Source organism: Engystomops pustulosus, chromosome 10 (genome assembly GCF_040894005.1).
Source record: "Engystomops pustulosus chromosome 10, aEngPut4.maternal, whole genome shotgun sequence".
Classification (NCBI taxonomy): domain Eukaryota; kingdom Metazoa; phylum Chordata; class Amphibia; order Anura; family Leptodactylidae; genus Engystomops; species Engystomops pustulosus.
The window spans coordinates 102,676,629-102,692,589 of record NC_092420.1 but is presented as its reverse complement, the minus strand read 5'-3'; the positions used below and the strand labels follow the sequence as shown (position 1 = coordinate 102,692,589).

The window sequence follows — 15,961 nt, the reverse complement described above, 5'->3', positions numbered from 1 at the left end:
ACACGTACAGTCACTATATCATACACATAGACGTGCCGGAGAAGCCCCGGCCATGACACGTACAGTCACTATATCATACACATAGACGTGCCGGAGAAGCCCCCGGCCATGACACGTACAGTCACTATATCATACACATAGACGTGCCAGAGAAGCCCCGGCCATGACACGTACAGTCACTATATCATACACATAGACGTGCCAGAGAAGCCCCCGGCCATGACACGTACAGTCCCTATATCATACACATAGACGTGCGGGAGAAGCCCCGGCCATGACACGTACAGTCACTATATCATACACATAGACGTGCTGGAGAAGCCCCGGCCATGACACGTACAGTCACTATATCATACACATAGACGTGCCAGAGAAGCCCCGGCCATGACACGTACAGTCACTATATCATACACATAGACGTGCCGGAGAAGCCCCGGCCATGACACGTACAGTCACTATATCATACACATAGACGTGCCAGAGAAGCCCCGGCCATGACACGTACAGTCACTATATCATACACATAGACGTGCCAGAGAAGCCCCCGGCCATGACACGTACAGTCCCTATATCATACACATAGACGTGCGGGAGAAGCCCCGGCCATGACACGTACAGTCACTATATCATACACATAGACGTGCGGGAGAAGCCCCGGCCATGACACGTACAATCACTATATCATACACATAGACGTGCGGGAGAAGCCCCCAGCCATGACACGTACAGTCACTATATCATACACATAGACGTGCGGGAGAAGCCCCGGCCATGACACGTACAATCACTATATCATACACATAGACGTGCGGGAGAAGCCCCGGCCATGACACGTACAGTCACTATATCATACACATAGACGTGCGGGAGAAGCCCCGGCCATGACACGTACAGTCACTATATCATACACATAGACGTGCCGGAGAAGCCCCGGCCATGACACGTACAATCACTATATCATACACATAGACGTGCGGGAGAAGCCCCGGCCATGACACGTACAGTCACTATATCATACACATAGACGTGCCGGAGAAGCCCCGGCCATGACACGTACAATCACTATATCATACACATAGACGTGCGGGAGAAGCCCCGGCCATGACACGTACAATCACTATATCATACACATAGACGTGCCAGAGAAGCCCCGGCCATGACACGTACAGTCACTATATCATACACATAGACGTGCGGGAGAAGCCCCCGGCCATGACACGTACAGTCACTATATCATACACATAGACGTGCGGGAGAAGCCCCGGCCATGACACGTACAATCACTATATCATACACATAGACGTGCGGGAGAAGCCCCGGCCATGACACGTACAGTCACTATATCATACACATAGACGTGCGGGAGAAGCCCCCGGCCATGACACGTACAGTCACTATATCATACACATAGACGTGCGGGAGAAGCCCCGGCCATGACACGTACAGTCACTATATCATACACATAGACGTGCGGGAGAAGCCCCGGCCATGACACGTACAGTCACTATATCATACACATAGACGTGCCGGAGAAGCCCCGGCCATGACACGTACAGTCACTATATCATACACATAGACGTGCCGGAGAAGCCCCGGCCATGACACGTACAGTCACTATATCATACACATAGACGTGCCGGAGAAGCCCCGGCCATGACACGTACAGTCACTATATCATACACATAGACGTGCCGGAGAAGCCCCCGGCCATGACACGTACAGTCACTATATCATACACATAGACGTGCCGGAGAAGCCCCCGGCCATGACACGTACAGTCACTATATCATACACATAGACGTGCCGGAGAAGCCCCCGGCCATGACACGTACAGTCACTATATCATACACATAGACGTGCCGGAGAAGCCCCCGGCCATGACACGTACAGTCACTATATCATACACATAAACGTGCCGGAGAAGCCCCCGGCCATGACACGTACAGTCACTATATCATACACATAGACGTGCCGGAGAAGCCCCGGCCATGACACGTACAGTCACTATATCATACACATAGACGTGCCGGAGAAGCCCCCGGCCATGACACGTACAGTCACTATATCATACACATAGACGTGCCGGAGAAGCCCCCGGCCATGACACGTACAGTCACTATATCATACACATAGACGTGCCGGAGAAGCCCCCGGCCATGACACGTACAGTCACTATATCATACACATAGACGTGCCGGAGAAGCCCCCGGCCATGACACGTACAGTCACTATATCATACACATAGACGTGCCGGAGAAGCCCCCGGCCATGACACGTACAGTCACTATATCATACACATAGACGTGCCGGAGAAGCCCCCGGCCATGACACGTACAGTCACTATATCATACACATAGACGTGCGGGAGAAGCCCCGGCCATGACACGTACAATCACTATATCATACACATAGACGTGCCGGAGAAGCCCCGGCCATGACATGTACAGTCACTATATCATACACATAGACGTGCCGGAGAAGCCCCGGCCATGACATGTACAGTCACTATATCATACACATAGACGTGCCGGAGAAGCCCCGGCCATGACATGTACAGTCACTATATCATACACATAGACGTGCCGGAGAAGCCCCCGGCCATGACACGTACAGTCACTATATCATACACATAGACGTGCGGGAGAAGCCCCCGGCCATGACACGTACAGTCACTATATCATACACATAGACGTGCCGGAGAAGCCCCCGGCCATGACATGTACAGTCACTATATCATACACATAGACGTGCCGGAGAAGCCCCGGCCATGACACGTACAGTCACTATATCATACACATAGACGTGCGGGAGAAGCCCCGGCCATGACATGTACAGTCACTATATCATACACATAGACGTGCCGGAGAAGTCCCCAGCCATGACATGTACAGTCACTATATCAGACTATAGCATGATAATGATATAATAGTTGTAGTTATATTCATATTTATTCAGTTTGGAAATAATTTCATGTTACATTTCTGAAGGATTTTTATTTAGCAAACTTTTATATTACGGGAAAACAGATACATCAGGGGTGACTGTGATGGTCCATGCCCCTTGTCCTAGCATTCCTGGCCTCTAGATTATGTACCTGCACTAGTGTGTAGCTCCACTCTGCACATTGGGGTGTGAACCTTTATGCAGTGGGGTGTGTGCCTTTTTAGCCTGTCCCTGTCTATAAAGGTACATTTTTTGTCTTTAGGAAGGTGCCTGAGCAAAGGGTTCCAAGTGTTCTTGAGTGATACTTGAGCAGGGGTTGCAAGTGTTCTTGAGCGGTGCCTGAGCGATGGTTGCAAGTGTTCATGAGTGGTGCCTGAGCGAGGGTTCCAAGTGTTCATGAGTGGTGCCTGAATAAAGGGTTCCAAGTATTCATGAGTGGTTCTTGAGGAAAGGGTTCCAAGTGTTCATGGGTGGTGCCTGAGCGAGGGTTCCAAGTGTTCATGAGTGGTGCCTTAGCAAAGTGTTCCAAGTGTTCATGAGTGGTGCCTTAGCAAAGCGTTCCAAGTGTTCATGAGTGGTGCCTTAGCAAAGCGTTCCAAGTGTTCATGAGTGGTGCCTTAGCAAAGCGTTCCAAGTGTTCATGAGTGGTGCCTGAGCAAAGGGTTCCAAGTGTTCTTGAGTGATACTTGAGCAAGGGTTGCAAGTGTTCTTGAGCGGTGCCTGACCGAGGGTTGCAAGTGTTCATGAGTGGTGCCTGAGCAAAGGGTTCCAAGTATTCATGAGTGGTTCTTGAGGAAAGGGTTCCAAGTGTTCATGGGTGGTGCCTGAGCGAGGGTTCCAAGTGTTCATGAGTGGTGCCTTAACAAAGCGTTCCAAGTGTTCATGAGTGGTACCTGAGCGAGGGTTCCAAGTGTTCATGAGTGGTGCCTGAGCGAGGGTTCCAAGTGTTCATGAGTGGTGCCTTAGCAAAGCGTTCCAAGTGTTCATGAGTGGTGCCTTAGCAAAGCGTTCCAAGTGTTCATGAGTGGTGCCTTAGCAAAGCGTTCCAAGTGTTCATGAGTGGTGCCTGAGCAAAGGGTTCCAAGTGTTCATGAGTGGCGCCTGAGCAAAGGGTTCCAAGTGTTCATGAGTGGCGCCTGAGCAAAGGGTTCCAAGTGTTCATGAGTGGCGCCTGAGCAAAGGGTTCCAAGTGTTCATGAGTGGCGCCTGAGCAAAGGGTTCCAAGTGTTCATGAGTGGCGCCTGAGCAAAGGGTTCCAAGTGTTCATGAGTGGTGCCTGAGCAAAGGGTTCCAAGTGTTCATGAGTGGTGCCTGAGCAAAGGGTTCCAAGTGTTCATGAGTGGCGCCTGAGCAAAGGGTTCCAAGTGTTCATGAGTGGCGCCTGAGCAAAGGGTTCCAAGTGTTCATGAGTGGCGCCTGAGCAAAGGGTTCCAAGTGTTCATGAGTGGCGCCTGAGCAAAGGGTTCCAAGTGTTCATGAGTGGCGCCTGAGCAAAGGGTTCCAAGTGTTCATGAGTGGCGCCTGAGCAAAGGGTTCCAAGTGTTCATGAGTGGCGCCTGAGCAAAGGGTTCCAAGTGTTCATGAGTGGCGCCTGAGCAAAGGGTTCCAAGTGTTCATGAGTGGCGCCTGAGCAAAGGGTTCCAAGTGTTCATGAGTGGCGCCTGAGCAAAGGGTTCCAAGTGTTCATGAGTGGCGCCTGAGCAAAGGGTTCCAAGTGTTCATGAGTGGCGCCTGAGCAAAGGGTTCCAAGTGTTCATGAGTGGCGCCTGAGCAAAGGGTTCCAAGTGTTCATGAGTGGCGCCTGAGCAAAGGGTTCCAAGTGTTCATGAGTGGCGCCTGAGCAAAGGGTTCCAAGTGTTCATGAGTGGCGCCTGAGCAAAGGGTTCCAAGTGTTCATGAGTGGCGCCTGAGCAAAGGGTTCCAAGTGTTCATGAGTGGCGCCTGAGCAAAGGGTTCCAAGTGTTCATGAGTGGCGCCTGAGCAAAGGGTTCCAAGTGTTCATGAGTGGCGCCTGAGCAAAGGGTTTCAAGTGTTCATGAGTGGCGCCTGAGCAAAGGGTTCCAAGTGTTCATGAGTGGCGCCTGAGCAAAGGGTTCCAAGTGTTCATGAGTGGCGCCTGAGCAAAGGGTTCCAAGTGTTCATGAGTGGCGCCTGAGCAAAGGGTTCCAAGTGTTCATGAGTGGCGCCTGAGCAAAGGGTTCCAAGTGTTCATGAGTGGCGCCTGAGCAAAGGGTTCCAAGTGTTCATGAGTGGCGCCTGAGCAAAGGGTTCCAAGTGTTCATGAGTGGCGCCTGAGCAAAGGGTTCCAAGTGTTCATGAGTGGCGCCTGAGCAAAGGGTTCCAAGTGTTCATGAGTGGCGCCTGAGCAAAGGGTTCCAAGTGTTCATGAGTGGCGCCTGAGCAAAGGGTTCCAAGTGTTCATGAGTGGCGCCTGAGCAAAGGGTTCCAAGTGTTCATGAGTGGCGCCTGAGCAAAGGGTTCCAAGTGTTCATGAGTGGCGCCTGAGCAAAGGGTTCCAAGTGTTCATGAGTGGCGCCTGAGCAAAGGGTTCCAAGTGTTCATGAGTGGCGCCTGAGCAAAGGGTTCCAAGTGTTCATGAGTGGCGCCTGAGCAAAGGGTTCCAAGTGTTCATGAGTGGCGCCTGAGCAAAGGGTTCCAAGTGTTCATGAGTGGCGCCTGAGCAAAGGGTTCCAAGTGTTCATGAGTGGCGCCTGAGCAAAGGGTTCCAAGTGTTCATGAGTGGCGCCTGAGCAAAGGGTTCCAAGTGTTCATGAGTGGCGCCTGAGCAAAGGGTTCCAAGTGTTCATGAGTGGCGCCTGAGCAAAGGGTTCCAAGTGTTCATGAGTGGCGCCTGAGCAAAGGGTTCCAAGTGTTCATGAGTGGCGCCTGAGCAAAGGGTTCCAAGTGTTCATGAGTGGCGCCTGAGCAAAGGGATCCAAGTGTTCATGAGTGGCGCCTGAGCAAAGGGTTCCAAGTGTTCATGAGTGGCGCCTGAGCAAAGGGTTCCAAGTGTTCATGAGTGGCGCCTGAGCAAAGGGTTCCAAGTGTTCATGAGTGGCGCCTGAGCAAAGGGTTCCAAGTGTTCATGAGTGGCGCCTGAGCAAAGGGTTCCAAGTGTTCATGAGTGGCGCCTGAGCAAAGGGTTCCAAGTGTTCATGAGTGGCGCCTGAGCAAAGGGTTCCAAGTGTTCATGAGTGGCGCCTGAGCAAAGGGTTCCAAGTGTTCATGAGTGGCGCCTGAGCAAAGGGTTCCAAGTGTTCATGAGTGGCGCCTGAGCAAAGGGTTCCAAGTGTTCATGAGTGGCGCCTGAGCAAAGGGTTCCAAGTGTTCATGAGTGGCGCCTGAGCAAAGGGTTCCAAGTGTTCATGAGTGGCGCCTGAGCAAAGGGTTCCAAGTGTTCATGAGTGGCGCCTGAGCAAAGGGTTCCAAGTGTTCATGAGTGGCGCCTGAGCAAAGGGTTCCAAGTGTTCATGAGTGGCGCCTGAGCAAAGGGTTCCAAGTGTTCATGAGTGGCGCCTGAGCAAAGGGTTCCAAGTGTTCATGAGTGGCGCCTGAGCAAAGGGTTCCAAGTGTTCATGAGTGGCGCCTGAGCAAAGGGTTCCAAGTGTTCATGAGTGGCGCCTGAGCAAAGGGTTCCAAGTGTTCATGAGATGTGCCTTAGCGAGGGTTCCAAGTGTTCATGAGATGTGCCTGAGCGAGGGTTCCAAGTGTTCATGAGTGGTGCCTGAGCAAAGGGTTCCAAGTGTTCATGAGTGGTGCCTGAGCGAGGGTTCCAAGTGTTCATGAGTGGTGCCTGAGCAAAGGCTTACAACTCCTCTGAGCACATCCTGCATTACTGCCTGATGACTTTCCGTGGTCCAGACTTCTGTCACTTGTCCTGTTTATCTCCTATGATGACCTCAGGTTATCTGTGGCTACAATCCTGCGCTGTCCTGACTGTGATTCCCTTGCCTTGACTCCTGAAGAAGTTACTTAGTGATCTCCCAGGAGCAAAGTCCAGATCCCTGTATAGGGGTTAAAGGGTAGTAACCAGGTCAGAGGGTAAGATGAGTGTCCCTAAGCCAAAGCTGGTAGGTAACAGGGGGTCCACAGGCTGCTACATCTTACATACAGGTTCTCTCATTCCCCCTATTAGGGCCCAGTCATATGATGGGGGGGGGGCTCCCTCCAAATATCCAGGACAATACAAATGTGTCTTGGCTGATGCAGCATCTGCTGTAAAATGACCCTTATAAATAGAGATTTCCCCTGGTGCGCACTGATGCCCCGCAGAAGTCACTCCCGTGTAGCTCCCTCCTTGGCAGCAGCGTCAGACCCACTACCCCCATCATGCGACTGACAGGGTAAAAGCTTTCTATTACTTCTGCAGCCATTACTCCCATTCACAGAATATGTGTCACAGCACAAGATGAAGAGCTAGAACACTGTCACGGAAATCTGCTGTTTGACAGTCACGACTGGTTAACTGCAGAAACAGCCCCGCAGAGTAGTAATACACCCAGCAGCTGTGGCCATCCAGCCCGTCATCCTGGAGGGACCTTTGTGTATTTTGTTAGTAGCTGCAGGACTGTGATATATGCATTCATATACCAAGATTGTATCTTCTCCAAGTCTCCTCACACTGCTGTGCTCTGTGATCTCTTCAGCCAATGTTAGGTATCATCCCTGGAGAGATGAGTAATCATACATCTGTGTGTGCTGTTAGTAGCAGCAGGACTGTGAAATATGGATTTATATTCCAGTGAGTTGTAAGTACACTGATGTGCTCTTAGCTCATTGCATTGAACTGCTGCACAGCATCTCCCTGCTGCTCTGAGTAACTGCTGTAGTAGGCTTCTAGTTGAGTCCCTCAGCAAAACAGAGGCAAAGAGCTATGGGGGAGTTTAATTCAGACAGGTCAGAGCAGATCAGAAGTGAGAGGCCACGCCCGCACCCCCAGGTCACATGGAGAAGTTACAATCTGGAAATAGAAATCCATGTATCACAGTCCTGCTGCTACTAACAACATACACAGGTCTGATAACACATCTCTCCAGGGACTATACCAAACACTGGCGGCAGAAAGGCCAGAGCACAGCAGTGTGAGGATATGTCCCCAGTGCACTTGGAGATGCTACAATGCAGGAATATGAATCCATATTTCACAGTTCTGCTGCTACTAACAACACACACAAATGGTATGATTACACATCTCTCCAGGGATTATACCTAAAATTGCCTGCAGAATTACTTGCTAATACATTCCCTTTAAATGGGGCTTGACTGCAATACCAGACCTCGCCCCATTACACGAGTGGCGCTGTCTCTAGAAGCCCCCATCCATGATCCTCCTTCCTCCATCTAAAATTATTAGAAAAATGCTGCAAAATATCATTGTCTGGAGAATACAACAAAAATAGTGATGTCCTATATAAAGGGTCCTCCTGACCCCCTATATAGGATTTGGTAAGCGCTTCAAGGCCCTGATTTGCAGCATGGGGTTGGGAGAGCCCCTATTCCCCTCTCCTAGGTCGGGGTGGTAGCTGGACATGTAGTAATAGAGGCGCTGGACATGTAGTAATAGAGGTCATCACTGTATTGTCCTAATGTTATAGATACAAAGAGAAATAGATAATTGTGTTATAAATCTATTCCCCCTATGTGAGCGGCACCGGCCCGGGGAAGGGCTCCCCATAAGCCCCTGGGAGTATTGATGATTAGAGGCGGCCGCCCCCGGGTCCGTACATATAAATAGACGCCGGTCCATCACATGGTCCCCTGGGGGTCCCCGGTGGTGATTAGGGACACTGTGCCCTGAATATCTCAGGCTCCATCATTCCCGGAGACGCCGGAGCGCGGTTATGGTTCTGTATTTTTATCTCCTCGGCCCGGAGTGAAGTCCATTCATCACGGTTACTGGTAAATGGAGCACAATTATGTCAGGTCTATGATGAATGAGAACAAGGCTCCGCGCTGAGATCCGGGGAATACGCTCCCGGGAATCCGCATTCTCCGGAGGACGCGTCCGAGATGACACAACATACAACAATACGCGTTATACAATGCGCCGTTACCCCTGTCCTGCGCATCTGTACACAACCGCATCACAAGGAACGTGGGAGGAGGATCATTTATATCACTAGCACAAGTGAAAAGGAACATTCCGGCCACAACTGATAAAACAATGGGGCCCAAGGGGCGGAGCCTCACACAAGAATCCTGGGGGTGGAGTCTTCGGATCCCTATATAGTGCACAGTGTTTCCAGTTACATTTCATGAGCTTCTCAGGGGTTTTCTACCAATATAAAAATCCCCCAGGGCCCGGGGAACGGGAATTATTTACCCCTCTGCAGCTCACATTTCCAGCATTGCTCCAGGACTTCTGGTCTGAGGTCCTGTGTCACTCTGGATGTTCGTGGTGGTGACAAGCCCGGCTTCATTCAGTGACAGCTCGGACGTGGGTATTGCCTCCTAGTCAGAGTATAATGGGGGTCCGGTGGCTCCAGGGAACGTCCAATCAACCACAGGGCCCGAAACCAGAAGTCCTGGAGCAAGATGGGAACTGGGGTAGGTGTGGTCTCTTTTTTTTTTTACTATCCCAATCTCAGCCTCCTGAATATGAAAGTGAACCTACCTTTTCATCAAACTTTACATAAATGAGTGTGCACATAGGAACAGCAGTATTTCTCTCCATTAAGTGACTTGTAGGTTGTTTTTTAGCAGTTTTTCCTGCTCCAGGTGCAGTGAGCACTTCTCAGGTGGGTGGAGCTCGCTGCTGTGACTCCTCCCCCTCCCCGATCCATAGACCCCAATGTAACCGGACCCCTTATAGAGCAGATTGAGATTTACTCCTCCCCTCATCACAGAAGTTTTATGTCATATGGCAACTCATAGGTTAAAGATCTAGAAACCTGGGAATCCGGGACTTCTGTTTAGTGATCAGCAGATGATCGGCAGCTCCACCTCCCGGATTATCGGTCTAGTATAGTCATCAATATTACTGCAGCTCCCAATATGCTAATTAGACAAACTACTGTCAAGGGGGTGGTCCTGGGTGTTGGCAGACAGATAAGTACCTCCCACTTGTGGACCTAATTAGCATATTAGTCGCCACAACTGACAGCACGGGATCCTTGGGAATTGCAGGGGCTAAAGAAAAAATCTCAACTGCCCCAGAATCGGCGTATTACGACCTATAGAAAGAAGAGTAGAAGTCCGGGGAGGGGGGTCGGGAGGGGGGGGGCTAAGGACCCGCTTACTGCATGGTATATGAAGATTCTGTAAGTGCGTCCTGCAGTCACATCTGGTCGGTTGGTTCTTGCATTGAGTTCTCTATGTGCAGCCGCCAGGTCCGGTGAAGCTCGGGAAGACCCCTGGAGACCCCGAGCCATAGGATAGAAGGTGACAGATACAAGGTATCTCCTCCGGTTCCTCAGGAAAGTTCTAGATCCAATTAGGAAACAGTCACGGGAAATGCAGCAATTTACACCAAATATCTTCTGGTGTCTGATGTAATTATAGGGACTGACTCATCCCATCTCTGATCCCTACTGTCACCTTGACCCCTTCCACCCCTCAGACGGAGGGGGGTGGGGGGCTGCTATGTGAATTACATACCAGGGGTCATAGTTCATTGCATGTTAATAACTACATAAAGTATCGCAGCGGTTGCCATAGAAACCTGCGACTAGAAGAGACCTTGATACAACGCAGAGAGGTTCAGTGTTAAGTTGAGATATGATCCGAATATTATTCCATAAAATGTGCCGGAAAAGATAAAAAAATTACAGCTGCTTCAGAAATTCATTATACACACCTCAGCTGCTGCAGAACCTCGTCGTACACGCCTCAGCTGCTGCAGAACCTCGTCGTACACGCCTCAGCTGCTGCAGAACCTCGTCGTACACGCCTCAGCTGCTGCAGAACCTCGTCGTACACGCCTCAGCTGCTGCAGAACCTCGTCGTACACGCCTCAGCTGCTGCAGAACCTCGTCGTACACGCCTCAGCTGCTGCAGAACCTCGTCGTACACGCCTCAGCTGCTGCAGAACCTCGTCGTACACGCCTCAGCTGCTGCAGAACCTCGTCGTACACGCCTCAGCTGCTGCAGAACCTCGTCGTACACGCCTCAGCTGCTGCAGAACCTCGTCGTACACGCCTCAGCTGCTGCAGAACCTCGTCGTACACGCCTCAGCTGCTGCAGAACCTCGTCGTACACACCTCAGCTGCTGCAGAACCCCATAATACACACCTCAGCTGCTGCAGAACCTCGTCATACACACCTCAGCTGCTGCAGAACCTCGTCATACACACCTCAGCTGCTGCAGAACCTCGTCATACACACCTCAGCTGCTGCAGAACCCCATAATACACACCTCAGCTGCTGCAGAACCTCGTCATACACACCTCAGATGCTGCAGAACCTCGTCATACACACCTCAGATGCTGCAGAACCTCGTCATACGCGCCTCAGCTGCTGCAGAATATTATCATACACACCTCAGCTGCTGCAGAACCTCATCATACACACCTCAGCTGCTGCAGAACATTATCTGTTATACAAGCTGTGATAAATGACCCCCATAATATACATGTGTATAATTACACATCAGGGACACTGGCTGACGGGTTACTCTTTAAGAAATAAGTGCAGTGGGACTGAAAGTGTTAACTTAAGAGAAAATAGAGAAGCAGCTAAAATCAGAAGCGTGATATTAATTTATTAAATGTAAATGTCAAAGCTTTCTGCCACATCTTCCATTATAGATGCTCCATATGCTCCGGAGAATAAGATCCGGGACGCGGGAGGCATCTGTTCTACCCGTCAGCGAGGAGCCGACACCAAACAGACGCAAGCATCGACCATCATCGTCCCGAAAACACCGGGCCAGGCGCAGAACAGCACCAAGGAATCGCTACAATAACCCAGCTTTCCGCAGATTACATTACACTGTGTGCGTCCAGCTCCCTACAACTACAACTCCCAGCATGCAATGGTAACATGCATGTATTACTTCTATCCATCCATCTATCGTTATATACATGTATATACATAATGGCCTCATAAACCGCATCTACTTCCATGAAAATCCCTTTTATCTTGCGCTCCCTGGATCTCGCCGCCCGCAGATAATGTATCACTGATCGGCGCCTGAAAAGTCACAAAAAATGTGCAAATAAACTTGAGTTCACACCAGACGGAGGAGACTGTTTTGTGTACATTGTAACAGAAATTCCGCAAATTTCAGAAATTGCACAAAAATTTCAGCAAAACAAAAAAAAAAAAAAAACGGATTTATTCAAAGTCCCAAAGTTACATGAAAGTGCAGAAGTGCTCTGCAGCGGGGGGGCCGGAGCCCCAGGCGTCAGGTGTGATCGGAGCCTCTGTCCCTGGTGCTGAAGTCTCCCGTATAACGTCCTCTGCACGATTCATAGAACGGAGAAGTTTCTGTCCCCGGATATTGTCTTCCGCCTCTGCAGCGACTTCTCTCACCTCCAATCTGTCGCTTCCTCCTGAGACGCCGCCGCCATCTCCTCTCAGCTGCGCCGCCATCTGCAGCCGCTCAATCCAGGGGATTATCCATCAGCGGAACATAATCAATGATTTCACTCCGGACATGAGAAGCTTCTGGGAGAAGCGGTGAAGCCCTTCCTTAAGCTGAATACAAAGAGTGACAATCTCAAACGTATCTCTTATGTATTCAGCCTGAGGAAGGGTCACACCTTCAGCCGAAACGTCACTTTGAACATGGAATAAATCCACTAACAATTCTACGTCTGGAGGCTGTTATTACCTTTATATATACTAGGTAGGTAGATGGATATGAGGTAGGTAGATAGATATGAGGTAGGTAGATATGAGGTAGGTAGATAGATATGAGGTAGGTAGACAGATAGGAGGTAGGTATATAGATATGAGGTAGGTAGGTAGAGTGCCGCCTCCTTTGCTACCTTTAGATTTGAAGAGGTTTGTGCGGATTGCGCGCCCTCCTCTACTGCTGCTTTGGACGGTCCGTTACCTACCTACCTACCTACCTGTCTGTGTATGGTAGGATCCTGTTGGCTTCTCATTAATCTGGGTCCATTGTCAGAGATGTCAGTGACGCGTCTGCAGCTCCCCCCCCATGACTTCTGCGCACCCGGGACATTCTGCTGTGTCAGCTCCCAGCTGGTGGCTCCACTGCTCGTTACCCTCTGACCCCCCGTATGTAACATGTATGGGGGTGACAACCTAATTGGCAGCTCCCCCTGCCCCCGGGCAATGCCCCTCCATGTCCCCCCAGGCCTGTGCACGGGGAAGGCGATTTATTCCAGGACTTGTACATCAGAAAACGAGTCTTCAAGCTCCGATAAATGTGATAAATCTATCATCCATCCATCATATCCATCCATCATATCCATCCATCATATCCATCCATCATATCCATCATCTATCATCCATCATATCCATCCATCCATCATATCCATCCATCCATCCATCATATCTATCCATCATATCCATCCATCATATCTATCCATCCATCCATCATATCCATCCATCCATCCATCCATCATATCTATCCATCCATCCATCATATCCATCCATCATATCCAACCATCATATCCATCCATCCATCCATCATATCCATCCATCCATCATATCCATCATCTATCATCCATCATATCCATCCATCATATCCATCATCTATCATCCATCCATCATATCCATCCATCATATCCATCCATCATATCCATCTATCCATCATCTATCATCCATCCATCATATCCATCCATCCATCCATCATATCCATCCATCCATCATATCCATCCATCATATCCATCTATCCATCATCTATCATCCATCCATCATATCCATCCATCCATCATATCCATCCATCATATCCATCCATCATATCCATCTATCCATCATCTATCATCCATCCATCATATCCATCCATCCATCCATCCATCATATCCATCCATCTATCCATTATTTCTATCCATCATATCCATCCATCCATCATATCCATCCATCATATCTATCCATCATATCCATCCATCCATCATATCCATCCATCATATCCATCCATCCATCATATCCATCCATCATATCCATCCATCATATCCATCATCCATCATATCCATCCATCATATCCATCATATCCATCCATCCATCATATCCATCTATCCATCATATCTATCTATCCATCATATCCATCCATCATATCCATCCATCCATCATATCCATCCATCATATCCATCCATCATATCCATCCATCATATCCATCCATCATATCCATCCATCATATCCATCCATCATATCCATCATCTATCATCCATCATATCCATCCATCCATCATATCCATCCATCCATCCATCATATCTATCTATCCATCCATCATATCTATCCATCATATCCATCCATCATATCTATCCATCCATCCATCATATCCATCCATCCATCCATCATATCTATCCATCCATCCATCATATCCATCCATCATATCCAACCATCATATCCATCCATCTATCCATCATATCCATCCATCCATCATATCCATCATCTATCATCCATCATATCCATCCATCATATCCATCATCTATCATCCATCCATCATATCCATCCATCATATCCATCCATCATATCCATCCATCATATCCATCTATCCATCATCTATCATCCATCCATCATATCCATCCATCCATCCATCATATCCATCCATCATATCCATCCATCCATCATATCCATCCATCATATCCATCCATCCATCATATCCATCCATCATATCCATCTATCCATCATCTATCATCCATCCATCATATCCATCCATCCATCATATCCATCCATCATATCCATCTATCCATCATCTATCATCCATCCATCATATCCATCCATCCATCATATCCATCCATCTATCCATTATTTCTATCCATCATATCCATCCATCCATCATATCCATCCATCCATCCATCATATCCATCCACCATATCCATCCATCCATCATATCCATCCATCATATCCATCCATCATATCCATCATCCATCATATCCATCCATCATATCCATCATATCCATCCATCCATCATATCCATCATATCTATCTATCCATCATATCCATCCATCATATCCATCCATCATATCCATCCATCATATCCATCCATCATGTCCATCCATCATGTCCATCCATCATGTCCATCCATCATGTCCATCCATCATGTCCATCCATCATGTCCATCCATCATGTCCATCCATCATGTCCATCCATCATGTCCATCCATCATGTCCATCCATCATATCCATCCATCATATCCATCCATCATATCCATCCATCATGTCCATCCATCATGTCCATCCATCATATCCATCCATCATATCCATCCATCATATCCATCCATCATATCCATCCATCATATCCATCCATCATATCCATCCATCATGTCCATCCATCATGTCCATCCATCATATCCATCCATCATATCCATCCATCATGTCCATCCATCATATCCATCATATCCATCCATCATATCCATCCATCATATCCATCCATCATATCCATCCATCATATCCATCCATCATGTCCATCCATCATATCCATCCATCATATCCATCCATCATGTCCATCCATCATATCCATCATATCCATCCATCCATCCATCCATCATATCCATCTATCCATCATATCTATCTATCCATCATATCCATCCATCATATCCATCCATCATATCCATCCATCATATCCATCCATCATATCCATCCATCATGTCCATCCATCCAATCCATCCATCATATCCATCTATCCATCATCTATCATCCATCCATCATATCCATCATCCATCATATCCATCCATCATATCCATCCATCATATCCATCCATCCATCATATCTATCCATCATATCCATCCATCATATCCATCCATCTATCCATTATTTCTATCCATCATATCCATCCATCCATCCATCATATCCATCCATCATATCCATCCATCCATCATATCCATCCATCATATCCATCCATCCATCATATCCATCCATCCATCATATCCATCCATCATATCCATCTA

The 15,961-nt window shown here is 48.7% G+C and overlaps 1 protein-coding gene across 3 annotated transcripts in view; it reads right to left on the bottom strand.

Moving 5' to 3' along the window:
• The window catches only part of AK5 (adenylate kinase 5), a 142,183-nt gene that overhangs the window by 59,310 nt on the left and 66,912 nt on the right, over positions 1-15,961 (bottom strand). The gene's annotated exons all lie outside the window — the stretch shown is intronic.